Below are 13686 nucleotides of genomic sequence, written 5' to 3' on the forward strand. Positions count from 1 at the left end.
ATTTCATGCAACAGCAAGTTGCCAAAGATAAAGCATGCAAATGTCAGTTATTTAATTAACACCTAAACCTGATCAGACAGGACTACCAAAAGAAAAATTCCAAAAGAGAAGCCTAGAGCCCAGGCCCACAATTGTGAATTTATTAGGCAAAATTATGTAGTCATCGCACAGAAACTGCAAACTGGCCAGTAGTGGGTCTAAGGCAAAGTTTGGGATAAGTTCAGTAACCTGATTTTGTTTGACAAAGCCACTTACAACAAACTCTGTAAGGGAAGTTCTCAACTACAATCCTTATAACTCCGCTGTCATCTCCGAGAGAGGGAAGATTTGAGGTTCCTTGACCAGTGCAGCCCTTCTGGAGCTACTTAGTAAAGGACGCATCAACCTGGTTTCAAAACACAGAGCTCAAGTAATTTATACCACAAACTCCAAGGGTGGAGATGCCCTAGCTGCTGGTGAAGATGCATGAACAGGCTCAAACAACTGTACATTTTGAAAAATAAAACTTTATTAAATTAAAAAAAGACAAATTGTGACTATTTGAAAGTTATTCTTTTTTTTTTTTTTATCTTTTTCAGATCAAAGAACAAAGGAATAGGAAGCTCTTGAGCCAGCTTAATATACAAAGTAAATGATTTGCCAAGTTATGATAATCCAAAGTAATTCCAATGTTCTGCCCCAGTTCTCATGAGGAGTACTTCAGAACATAAATGCACACGGATGGACTGGCCGGCAGCAAAGCAGTTTTGGCTTTTGGTTTTAAATCAATGCCAATTCCATCATCTCTTTGCCTAAATCTTAGTGCATATAAGCAGTCTCATTTATCAATGCTAATGTAAAACAAGACAAAAACAATCAGTCCCTGACATTTATCTGGTTTGAAAACTACAAAGAAAACATTATGGCCCATGCCTTAATTGACGGAAAAGCTTGATCCTTCTCATCCTTGAATAAATCCCTCAATAATTTTGAGCAAACCATTTGGTTTTCCACTTGGGCAAAGAACTCTTAAATTGCAAAGCACCCATTTTCTAGTATTGGTATTGTGAATCACAATAGGAAGCAACATATAAACCCAGGATCATCATTAAAGTTTCATATTTGCTTCCAAAATGTCTGCCCCAGAAAATGATGCTTGTCTATTTTTATTAGTGAAAAGAAGTGCAAACTTTACCATCTCCTCTCAAATGTTGTCAATGGCTCACTCTTTCCTAAAATGTGCCACTGGCTGGGATGTAGGCTCTAAAGCGTTGGAGGGCCTGTAATGAATCTTTTGGACCCCACCTCCAGCCAGGCATGGACAGATGATGAACAGCATTTGTGATGGTGCAGATGGTGGCTCTGCTGGCCTCCTTGGGAGACAGAGAAGTGGAACATTGATGGTCACCTGGAAGGGGAAGCATCTCAGAAATTTCCTGTCAGGTTTGCTGCTCCCAAATCTTTTGAAAGGGAGCCCCAGAGTTACAGTTTCGGACATTCAGTTTGAGCTGGCCCTGTTATGAGTTGGGGGTGGAGGCAGGAGGAAGCATACTTCCACTTAGAACAATTTGAAGAATAGCTTCCTTTATCGGCAAGGCAGGAGGAGAAGCATGATGGAAGGACAGAGACACAGTTATCGTACCCCAGTAATTCAGATTGTGTAATGCTCAAAAATCTTGCTCGAGTCCAGAGATAATCTTATTTCCACGTATATGCATGAAGGAATTGGGAATAACTTCCATCAGTTGTACCATAAATACTGACCCTCACAATGTCATACAAACCCTAAAGAACGGAAGATAAAGTGCCCTCTTGGGCAGAGGAACACAGGCCACATCTATGAAACTACTAGATCATCCTATTGCCCTCAATTTACAAAGAGGAAGCAGAAGCTCACAGAAGCTGGTATATTCCTCAAAAAGCCACAGTTGGAAAATGGAAGAATATGGATGCACACTTATGTCTGACTAAATGGCTCTTCACTAATCCAGCCAACCAAATTTCCCACGTTTGAAAAATCCATCATGAAACCTGGGGAAACAGAACTCACAACCCTTAAATCTGATTGAATTGTTGCTTCGTTTTTTTAAAACTTTCTTATTGTATAGTATAACATATATACAAAGCAAAGAAATAAAAAAGCAATAGTTTTCAAAGCACTCGTCAACAAGTAGTTACAGGACAGATTCCAGAGTTTGTCATGGGCTACCATATGATCTTTTCAGATTTTTCCTTCTAGCTGCTCCAGAATATAGGAGGCTAGAAGGCTTAAATATTCTTTTCATCACCACAATCAACTTTCTTTCTTCTTTTTTTTTTGTGAAAAATAACATATATACAAAAAAGCAATAAATTTCAAAGAGACAGCACCACAATTAGTTGCAGAATATATTTCAGAGTTTGACATGGGTTACGATTCCACAATTTTAGGTTTTTACTTCTAGCTGCTCTAAAGTACTGGAGACTAAAAGATATATTAATTTAATGATTCAGCAACCACATTCATTTGTTAAATCCTATTTGCTGGATCCCTTAAGTTCTGATAAATTGTATTCTCATTTTCATTCATCTCCAGATAGCTACTGATTTCTCTAGCAATTTCTTCTTTGACCCACTAATTGTTTAAGATTCTGTTATTTAATCTCTTTAATAGTGTAAATGTTCTTGTTCTTTGGGGTTATTGAGATCTAGCTTCATTCCATTGTGATCAGAGAAAGTACACTGAATAATTTCTATGTTTTTAAATTTATAGATCCGTTTTGTGCCCCAGCATATGATCTATCTTGGAGAATGAATGAGCACTAGAGAAGAATGTATATCCTCGTGTTTTAGGGTGCAACGACCTATATATGTGTTAGGTCTAATTCATTTTTCAGGTTGTTCAACTTCTCTGTTTCCTTGTTGATCTTTTGCCTGGTTGTTCTATCTATAGAGGAGAGTGGTATATTGAAGTCTACTACTATTACTGTTGAAACACCTATCACTCCCTTCCAAAGTTTTTCTAATGTCTGTCTCATGTACTCTGGAGCTCCTTGATTGGGAGAATATATGATTGTTATATCTTCTTGGTGAATTGTCCCTTTAATTAACATATAGTGTACTTCTTTTGTTTCTTACGATGTCTTTACATTTAAAGTCTATTTTGCCCGGTATTAGTATAGCTACTCCTGCTTTCTTTTGGTTACAACTTGCCTGAAAAATCTTCTTCCATCCTTTCAGTTTCAATCTATTTGTATCCTTGCGTCTAAGATGAGTCTCTTGTAAACAGTGTATAGCTGGATTATATTTCTTAATCCAGTCTGCCAATCTGTATCTTTTAATTGGTAACTTTAGCCCCTTAACATTCAAAGCTATTACTGAAAAGGCATTTCTTGAAACCACCATCTATCTTTTTTATTTTATTTGTCAGATCTATATATTCTTTATACCTTTTTCTCTTTTTATCTTTTAAGTTACCTTTACTGGCACTCTTCAATTCTGTGCCCTCCTCCAGACCTCCTTCTCCAGTCTTATTTTTTTTTTCCAAAGGGCAGAACTCCCTTTGGTATTTCTTGTAGAGCCAGTTCCTTGTTGAAAAATTCTTTCAGGATTTGTTTTTCTGTGAAAATTGTAATCCCTCCCTCAGTTTTGAAGGACAATTTGGCTGGGTACAGAATTCTTGGCTGGAAGTCTTTCTCTTTCAGGATTTAAATACATCATACCACTGCCTTCTTGCCTTCATGGTGCCAGTTGAGTAGCCTGAACTCAGTCTTTTGTGGTTTCCCTCGGAAGTAGTAGACAGTTTTTCTCTCGCCACTTTCAGAATTTTCTGCTTCTCTTCAACATTTGACAGACTGATTAGTATGTGCCTTGGGAAACGCCTATTTGGATTTATTCTGTTTGGAGTTCTTTGGGCTTCTTTTACTTGTATATGTATGTTCTTTATAAGGGTTGAGAAGTTTTCCCCCATAATATCCTCAACTACTCTTCCTAGTCCTTTACTCCTCTCTTTTCCTTCTGGGACACCATTGATTCTTATATTTGTGCGCTTTGTTTTGTCTCTCATTTCCCTGAGATCCAATTCAACTCTTTCCATCTTATTTTGCCATTTGCTGTTTCAAGAGATTGAAATCAGTTATCCTGCCTTCTACATCGCTTATTCTTTTTTCTGTCTCTTCAAATCTGCTGTTGTGTACCTCTAGCATGTTTTTTATTTGGTCAACAGTCTGTGATATCTGCTATTTTTCTATTTATTCTTTCAAATTCCTCTTTATGCTCTTCTACTGTCTTCTTGATCTCCTTTATGTCATTAGCCATCCCACTTATTTTATTAAGTAGAGTTATATGAACATCTTTAATTAGCTGTTCCAATGCCTGTGTCTCCTCAGGTGTTTTAATTTGGTCATTAGGCTAGGCTATCTCTGTCTGCATTGTGATATGCTTAGTGATCTTCTGTTGTTTTCATCGCATACAAATATCTTGATTGATTTACTTTGGGAGTTGATTTCCTTCAGTAGTCTAAAGCCTTGTGTTTGCAGGATAGTCATGTAGCAGGATGCAGGGTATGGGGCGGGACACAACAGTGCAGTGATGTGTTGCAATGCAGGTATAGGCACAGGTTGGGGATGTTATTCTGGTGCATGTGAATGTGGGCACCCAGTGGCCAGGGAGGATGCAGCTGTGTGGGTGCAGAGGTCTGGGGGGGGGGGTATAACACTGGTATGCACAGTCTATAATGTGCAAGGCCCTCTGTGCACATGTGCAGAGCTATGGCAGTGCCCTCTCTCCAGCAACCATGCACCTCCATCTTTTTCTGTTTACAGCACTATGGGTAATTACATTCTTGGTGTTGAGTCTTCATCCTTCCCTGTAGCCACACTCTTTGACATCTGACTGCATCAATTTCTCCTACTAAAAGGGACCTTTCACTTGGAGTTCAACCACATGCTTTCCTTTGGCTAAAAGAACAAGGGAGAAATTTGGAGGGCTGGTTCCAGGAAGTGAATTTGAAAGGCTATGGATGTTTTGTTTCTATAAGCTTTCCTAGGCCTCTGACATCTCCTTGAGAAAAGCATGGCTATACTAGCCTGGTGGATTCAAGTCAGCATTAGAAGAATTAGTCTGGGGTTTACTCAGCAAGGATTTATTGAGCATCCACTCTGCATCAAGAAATGTTCTACACACTGGTAACCAAGGAGTGAGTAAAACAAGGCACCTGTGTCCACGGAGCTTATTTTCTCTTGGAAGAAGTCAGAGTATAATCAAATAAATACACAGTATGCCCAGAGGTAAAAAATGCAAAATTAATTTTTAATTGCTGGGAATTTGACCAATCACCTATCACAGAATTCAGATTAGTGATGCATAGATCTTCAAAAACCCTTAAATCCTGCTTCAATTCACCATTGCCTTTTTTCCCCTTTCCCATTTTTAGTAATGATTTCACAGCTTTCAGGTGGTATAGAAGAGTTCAGGCAGTTCCCAATATGTCCCATCTCATAAAAGAGAGAAGATTCATGGTCCCACAAAACCTGGAACTCCCTGAATTTGTCTATTATTAGCTTTCTGCTTAAGCTGAGCTCAGTAGGGAACCAAGGTTTGGGAAGGAAGCCCTGAATCTCATCACTGCCTGTCACATCTTGAGATGTAATTTGATATAGATAGTACTTAGCAGATTGCTGGTCCTTGTCCATGAGATGGCAGTCTAAAATAGTGGTTAGATATCTTTTTCAGCTCATGATACCACTGTGTACATGGAGAGGAGAGGCTCTAAGCCAGCTGTTAGCATCAAAGAGCTCCCCTTTAACCACATCATGGTGCCTGGTAACAGGACTGTGATGATAATGGTTAATTTACTCAGCAAGGATTTACTGAGCATTCACTCAGTAAAAAACACATCCAGGAAATGTTCAACACACTGGTGACTGAGGAGTGAGGAAAACAAGGCACCTGTACTCACAGAGCTTATTTTCTCTTGGAGTGAGTCAGACTATAATCAAATAAATGCATGGCATGGCATGCCCAGATGTGAGAAATGCAAAGAAGTTGGACAAAGAAATGGTTAGGGATGGCCAGGATTGCTATTTTAAATAGGGTGGGGGGAGAAGGCTTTACTGAAAGGTGCCATTTGCCTAGAGAACTGATGAAGAAGGTCAAGAAAAGGAAGAAGGTTCTGCTACTACAGTCACCACTTTGAATGCGTCCTGATTCTAACAACAACCCTGTGAAGTAGATTCTATCATTACCTACTATTTTATTTTTAATATTTTTATTGAGAAATCCTCAAACACATACAGTCCATACATGGTGGACAATCAATGGCTCACAATATCATCATACAGTTGTGTATCCATCATTGTGATCAGTTTTTAGTACATTTGCATCACTCCAGGAAAAGAAAAAAGAAAAACCTCATCATCATATACCTTACCCTTCCTCTCACTGACCACTAGTATTTTCGTCTGCCTAATTTATTTTACCCATTGTCCCCTCTCATAATTTATTTATTTTTATCCATATTTTTTTACTTATTTGTCCATACCCTGGATAAAAGGAGGAACTGACACAAGGCTTTCACAATTGCACAATCACACTGTAAACATTTTACCTTTATATAGTCGTCTTCAATAATCAAGGCTACTGGAACACAGCTCAACAGTTTCAGGTACTTCCCTACAGCCAGTCCACTACACCGTAAACTAAAAAGCGATATATATATAATGCATAAGAATAACCTCCAGGATAACCTCCCCACCCGATTTGAAATCTCTCAGCCACTGAAAGTTTATTTTGTCTCATTTCTCAATTCCTTGATGCCAGGTCCCAGCTCATCTTGGCATTTCTGCCGCACGTTGCTATGGAGATTTAAACCCCTGGGAGTCATGTCCACATAGGAGGGAGGGCAGTGAGTTCACCTGCTGAATTGGCTTAGAGACAGAGGCCACATTTGAGCAACAAGAGGTTCTCTGGGGGTGACTCTTAGGCCTAATTTTAAATAGGCTTAGCCTATCCTTTGCAGGAATAGGTTTCATAGGAAGAACCCCAAGATCAAGGGCTCCGCTATTGACTTGGTTGTACCACTGCTTGCGAGAATATCAGAAATTGTTCAAATGATAAAGTTGAATATTTCCTCCTTTCTCCCCATTCCCCCAAGGGAACTTTACAAATGCTTCTTCATTCACTGCCCATACCACTCTGGGATTTATAAGGGCATCAACCTGGACAAACCAACAAAATCTCATGCTCTATTTAAGATTCCACGTGCTTATGGTGTTCAACTAAACTGACTACACAAGTTAAATTAGGAAATGCACTACTCAAAATATAAATTTTGCACCCAATAAACATCTCTTCCTTTAATCTCACACAGAAGTTGAAGTTTTAAAATATGGACAATATCATCCTTTACCCTGAATTCTGATATACCTTAGTCCTATCAAGACCAGCTTCATTCATATCTCTACTTGAAATCTGATAATTTTTTCAACTTTTTCAACAGTTCCTGACATTACTGGGGTAATGCTAACTTTCATAGCTTCAGAGCTCTAACTCTGAGTCTCAGGTGTCACAGAAATACCCAAAGTTTCTGGGAACAACCCTGTTACATACAAACAGCTCAGTATTTCAGAATTCAGAACTAACACACTTCCTGAGTAAATGTGACTACTGTAAGAGTTTATAATCTAGGATCCTTTACAATAGGCCCCAACCTGATAACCCATGTTCTTAACTTTAGTTCACAGATTTTTATATTATAGTTAGTACATGTGATTGAGGCGTGATAATATTTGTCTTTTTCTTCCTGACATTTCACTCAACATACAGCTCTTAAGTTTCATTCACCTAGTTGCATGCCTCACAACTTCATTCCTTCTTGTGGCCACTCAGTAGTCCATTGTGTGTATACACCATAGTTCCCACTTCCATTTTTTCCTCAGTGAATTAGGCTACCACCATTAACTGTGGTTCAGGAACACTGCCGCCATAAACACCAGTGTGCAAATGTCCATTCCTGTACCCACACTCAGTTCCTCCAGGTATATACTGAGCAATGGGGATTTCAGGATCATATGCAACCCCAACCCTAGCCTCCTGTGGAACTACTACACTGCCCTCCAAGGGGCTGCACCTCTCATTATTCCTACCAACAATAAATAGCACATCTCTTTCTCTGCATTCTCTCTAGCACTTGTTTCTCTGTGTTCATTTTTAAACAGTTTTATTCACATATCATACAATCCAAATGCCTTCGCCACCATACTCTTTTCTTCCACAAAGAATCCATACACCTTCCCATTCCCCCTACCTGTTGACATTTAGTTTTGGCATATTGCCCTTGTTACATTCAGTGGAAACACATTACAATGTTACTGTTGATTATAGACCTTAGCTTGCTTTGATTGTACTTTTTTCCATATACCATCTATTTTCAACATCCTGCAATACTGAAATTCCTTTGTTCTCCTTCATGCAAAAACATTTTTTTAATTTGCACATTTAATCACCATCATTGTCTACTCTAGGCATTCCTAAATTATACCATTTCAGTCTTTACCCTTTATCTTTCCTTCTGGTTTCATATGTGCCCCCAGCCCTTCTCCCTCTATCATACTCACATTCAGCTTCATTCAGTGTACTTATATTATTGTGTTACAATCACATTACCTACTATTTTAAAGGGACCATTCCCAAGGCTACCCAGCTAGTAACTGTAGATTACAGCCAACGTCCCATCAGGAACAGGCAGCCACTGCTACTGTCTCCCAGGTGGACAGAAATCAATGAGTTCCCACCTCAGAAAATGTTCTACCATTCTTCCTGTCTGGACTGTTCTTACTCCAAAACATCTATAGCTGGCTTTTTCTTATTATTCAAATTGTCACTCAAATGCCACCACCCTCAAAGAGGTTTACTCTGAGCCTCATCCGAAAGTCACCTCCATCCTCAGGCTGACTGCATTTGCATCATATTACTATTCATGGTTAAAAAATCCTAATATTTATATATTTAATGATGGATATTAATATGAATGTTGATGGTTTGAAAACACACAAACATGGGAAAGATTATAATTATTTGCTTTGGTTTGTTTTATTTGCACAATCATGTCTTGCCACCCAGAAATTTTACACTGAGATTTTTCCGTAATGACATACTCCATAAAAAAAAAAGAAAAGTTTTTCTTCCATAAATGATATCAGCAATTTAGAAAATGATTTAAAACAAAAAGGCATTTTACAATATTGCCAATAACAGCAAATCTTGTTGAGGCATATTAAGTTAGAAATTATCACAATTCTATTTCACAGTAAAACTATTGCAATTAAGTCAGTGCATGCCTGTGTTATTTAGAAAAATAAGTAATTACACTATGCCCTGGAGTCTTATTGCTCATTTGGATGAGCTATGACTCTTGCAGTCTTGTCTAGAACTGATTTTTTTTTTCCTGGGAAGTGCAGAGACTGGGAATCCAACCAGGGTATGCTGCATGGCAGGCAAGTTTCCTACCACTGAGCTGAATTACTCTTTCACTGCCTTAGAACTGAATTCTATATGCCTAGGACCAGGCTCAGGGAAGTGGACTACCTTATACCAAATGACATCAGTGCCCCAGAAACACTTCCCAGTGACGTGTAGGACACCCAAGAAACTAATGGGTGATATCAATACTCATATTCTCTTTAATTATAAAAGCACAATGTTACTGACTCAACACACAGTGACTGAACAACTTCTCCATTCCAGGAATCCCAACAGACATTGAGATTCCAAGTGTGACAAAGACCCATGCTAGGGATATCATGAAGAATAAAATAAACTCAGAGTAGCAACAATATCACAAATCATGGCTTAAGAGGGCATAAAGAGAATTTTATTCTTAAACTACATATGTCACACAGAGAGAAGTCAAGTCTAGCTTCTGCTCCTTACGGAATCAACTCCTTACAGAATCAATAAGAGGAAGGTCACTGGCTAAGAGCATAGAACACAGTGGACATTGTGAACCACGAAGGAAAAGTTCAGTCAAACCTCCACTCCCTGTGATCTTGCTTCAGCCTAAGGTTCTTGTTTTAGTTTGCTAGCTGCCGGAATGCAACACACCAGAGATGGATTGGCTTTTAATAAAAGGGGATTTATTTTGTTAGTTCTTCAGAGGAAAGGCAGCTAACTTTCCACTGAGGTTCTTTCTTACATGGGAAGGTACAGAATGGTCTCTGCTGGCCTTCTCTCCAGGCCTCTGGGTTCCAACAACTTTTCCTGGGGTGATTTCTTTCTGTACCTCCAAAGGCCTGGGCTGAGCTGCAAGTGCTGAGATGAAGAATGCCGAGCTGCTTGGGTTGTGCTACGTTGTGCTCTCTCATTCAAGCACCAGCCAACTAAGTCAAATGTCATTCATTGCAGCAGGCACGCCTCCTAGCCGACTGCAGATGTAATTAGCAACAGATGAGGTTCACGTACCATTGGCTCATGTCCACAGCAGCAGAACTAGGTGCCTTCACCTGGCCAAGTTGACAACTGAATCTAACTACCACAGTTTTCAATGCCCAATGTCTCAACAGAGACAGCCCCAGGGGCAGGAGGTTAACTTGGTTCTGATTAACGTGATTTACCATTAACATTGCCACAGCTTTCTATGAATGGGTATTAAGAGTGTTTTTCTGGGAGCAAAGGGGAAAGAAATAAACAGACCAGCCTTCATCACCCCCCTAATTATATTTCTCCCTGAAAGAGAACCTTAAAGTACGGGTGTGGCTCTAGATTTTCTTTGCCCACAAATAACTAGATTTTTCTCATTAATTTGAATATGAATACACACCCATGTGTTTCCCAACAGGCAATTACAATTATCTATAGAGAAAACTGATTTCTTATCAGAAATACAAAAAATGCTCATATAAAAGAAGACGATATCCATGAACAACTGAGGAGTGAGAGGAAACGTGACTCCGAAATGTCCATTATACTGTAAATACATCAGCTGCCATCTATTCCCACTGTGGTAATACTGATGAAAGGATGCAGAAATTTAGACCACAATGCCCATCCCCTTTCTATCTCATGGGTACCGCCAAACTATCAATGTACACTTTAAAATTGTGCTGTTACTAAGGAAAATTAGTTTGTTACTCAGGTAGGATGCAAGTTAAGTATTCTGGGTCTGAGAGGATTGGAAGAGTGATCAAGTGGAAACTTTATTTCTCTCAGAAGAATAGTCCAGTTATTTTTGCAAAACAATATTTAAGAGCTAAATTCTTTACTTCCTTTAAGGTGGGCAGAACATGAAACTCCTGAGATCAAGGTTTAAACTTCCAGTCACTGGGGGAAGTAATTAGCTTTACAGAGGAAACATTTCCTGCGATTCAAATGCCACCCTAACCTTAGCTAGTCTGTTCATTAAAAGAGGGGACTTAACAGTAAACCTGGAGGAACTTGAGAAAGAACAGCAAACTAACCCCAAAGCAAATAAAAGAGAAATAACAAAGATTAAAGCAGAGTTGGTTCTTTAAGAAAATCAATAAAATTGATGGGCCACTAGCAAGGCTGACAAAGAAAAAAAGAGAGAGGATGCAAATAAACAAAATCAGAAATGAGAAGGGGTGTGTTACCACAGACCCTGAAGAAATAAAAGAAATCATAAGAGGATACTATGAACAACTGTATGCCAACAAACTAGACAACTTAGATGAAATGAACAAATTCCTGGAGGCACACAAACAAGCTACACTGACTCAAGAAGAAATAGAAGATCTCAACAAACCAATCACAAGTAAAGAGATTAAATCAGTCATCAAAACTCTTCCTACAAAGAAAAGTCCAGGGCCACATGGCTTCACAGGGAAATTTTATCAAACATTCCACAAAGAACTAACACCAATCCTGTTCAAACTTTTCAAAAAAAACTCAGGAAAAAGGAACTCTACCTAACCCATTTTATGAAGCTAATATCATTTTAATGCCAAAACCAGGTAAAGATGCTATAATAAAAGAAAACTACAGGCCAATCTCCCCAATGAAAATAGATGCAAAAATTCTCAATAAAATATTAGCAAATCAAATCCAACAGCACATTAAAAGAATTATACACCATGACTCAGTGGGGTTTATACCAGGAATGCAAGGCTGGTTCAACACACAAAAAATCAATTAATGTAATACAGCACATTAACAAATCAAAAGGGAAAAATCACATGATCATCTTGATTGAAATTGAAAAAGCATTCGACAAAATTCAGCATCCTTTTCTGATAAAAACACTACAAAAGATAGGAATCAAAGGTAACTACCTCAATATGATAAAGGGAATATATGAAAAACTGACAGCCAGAATCGTACTCAATGGAGAGAGACAGAAAGCCTTCCCCACTGTCACCACTATTATTCAACATTGTGCTAGAAGTTCTAGCTAGAGCAATCAGGGACAAAGATATAAAAGCCATCCAATTTGGAAAGGAAGAAGTAAAACTCTCATTATTTCCAGATGATATGATACTGTACTTGGAAGATCTGAGAAATCTACAGCAAAGTTACTTGAGCTAATAAACAAACTCAGCAAAGTGTAAGGTATAAAATTAATGTGCAAAAATTGGTAACATTTCTATACACAAGCAATGACCTAGCTGAGGAGTCAGTTAAAAAAATGTCATTCAAAATAGTAACTAAAAGAATCAAATACTTAGGAATGAACTTAACTATGGATGTAAAGGATCTGTATACAGAAAACTACATAATATTGCTAAAAGAAATCAAAGGAGATCTAAATAGATGGAAAGACCTTCCCTGTTCACGATAGGAAGGCTAAATGTAATTAAGATGTCAATTCTCCCTAAATTGATCTACAGATTCAATACAGTAACAATCAAAATTCCAACAACCTACTTTGAAGATTTGGAAATGCTAACTACCAAATTCACCTAGAAGGGAAAGAGATAAATAGCTAAAAGCATCCTAAAAAGGACGAACAACATGGGAGGATTAATACTCCTTGACTTTAAAACCTATTATAAAGCCACAGTGGTCAAAACAGCATGATACTGGCACAAAGACAGAAGCACTGACAAATGGAATCAAATCGAGAGTGCAGAAACAGACCACCAAATCTACAGTCAACTGATTTTTGACTAGGCCCCCAAATTCTCTGAAGTGGGACAAAACAGTCTTTTCAATAATCGGGCATAGAAGAACTGGATATCAATAGCCAAGAGAATGAAAGAGAACCCCTATCTTACACTGTACACAAAAATTAACTCAAAGTGGATCAAACACCAAAATATAAGAACTAGCACCATAATGCTTCTAGAAGAAAATGTAAGGAAATCTTCAAGACCTAGTAATAGGAAGTAGCTTTCTAAACTTTACACCCAAAGTACAAGTAACAAAAGAAAAAACAGATAAACGGGAACTCCTCAAATCAAATGCTTCTGCACCTCAAAAGACTCTGTCAAAAAAGGGAAAATGCAGCCAAATCAATCGGAGAAAATATTTGGAAATCATGTATCAGACAAAGGTTTGATTTCTTGTACATACAAAGAAATCATACAACTCAACAACAAAAGAACAAACAATCCAAATATAAAATGGGCTAAAGATATGAACAGGCTTTTTCCTGAAGAGCAAATACAGATGGCTCAAAAGCACATAAAGAGATGCTCATTTTCACTGGCTATTATAAGGGAAATGCAGATCAAGACTACAATGAGATACCACTTCATACCTATAAGAATGGTTGCT

At 38.3% G+C, this 13686-nt stretch overlaps 1 long non-coding RNA gene across 2 annotated transcripts in view; it reads right to left on the reverse strand.

The window, feature by feature from the left end:
• The window catches only part of LOC143683490 (uncharacterized), a 351853-nt gene that overhangs the window by 309383 nt on the left and 28784 nt on the right, over positions 1 to 13686 (reverse strand). The window contains exon 2 of one of the 2 annotated variants that reach the window (XR_013175467.1): positions 6566 to 6656. The exons of the other annotated variant lie outside the window; for it this stretch is intronic. This is a non-coding gene — a long non-coding RNA (uncharacterized LOC143683490). The remainder of the gene's footprint in view (positions 1 to 6565; positions 6657 to 13686) is intronic. 2 annotated transcript variants of the gene reach the window in all.

This window comes from Tamandua tetradactyla, chromosome 5, assembly GCF_023851605.1.
Source record: "Tamandua tetradactyla isolate mTamTet1 chromosome 5, mTamTet1.pri, whole genome shotgun sequence".
NCBI lineage: Eukaryota > Metazoa > Chordata > Mammalia > Pilosa > Myrmecophagidae > Tamandua > Tamandua tetradactyla.